The sequence below is a fragment of the Populus euphratica genome, unplaced genomic scaffold (genome assembly GCF_000495115.2).
Source record: "Populus euphratica unplaced genomic scaffold, PopEup_1.0 scaffold1520.1, whole genome shotgun sequence".
In the NCBI taxonomy this organism is placed as follows: Eukaryota; Viridiplantae; Streptophyta; class Magnoliopsida; order Malpighiales; family Salicaceae; genus Populus; species Populus euphratica.
The window spans coordinates 2,448-3,221 of NW_011501353.1; positions in this window are offsets into that span (position 1 = coordinate 2,448).

Genomic DNA, 774 nt, shown 5'->3' on the forward strand with positions numbered 1-774 from the left:
TATGGATGGAAAGCTAAGATATAGGCTAAAACATTTATAGGAAGGCAAGACTCAATTTTGTTGTTTAGAAGTCTAAATCTTAATAACAATAGAAAGGTCTGAATCTGTCTTGTAGCTCAGATATTGTTTAGTGTTCAACCCATATCTTGAGTTATAGAAGTTCAAATGACCTTAATATTTTTTTGTTGGAAAGCTGGGATAATTTTTTAGAACTTTCATGAAGACAGTTTGTCCAAATTCTGATGTTAGAAATGATGTTTTCTTTAAACAAGAAGATAAGGATTGTTACCAAGTCAAAATATGGTCACCCACTCAACAATTAGTCAACAAATGAATAGTTCTAAATTTTGGCCTATAAAAGGAGGCATTTGCCATGCATTTAGGCATCTTGGTTTTCAGATCAAGATCATATTTTTGCTCTCTTTCTTTATATTTTTTTAATGATTAAGTTTTGCTTTCATTAATTTCTTGTTTATGCTTTTCTTCATAACTATGTTCTTATCTAGTTTATTTATATTTCTATTCTTTATAATGTTTAGCTAAATTTATTGTATCAAGATGAAAAGGTTTCATTGATGGTGTTAGAATAAGTATAATATAAACTCAACATGAACGTCAATATTTATATCTAAAAAAGTTTGTTATTAACATGTCTTATCTTTTTATCTTACTAATTCTTAATACCTTGCTTGTTAAATGGTTAAACTAGATTTGTGTTGTATAACACTTGGTATAATAAATGCTTGACACTTTTATGTATAACAAATACTTGGC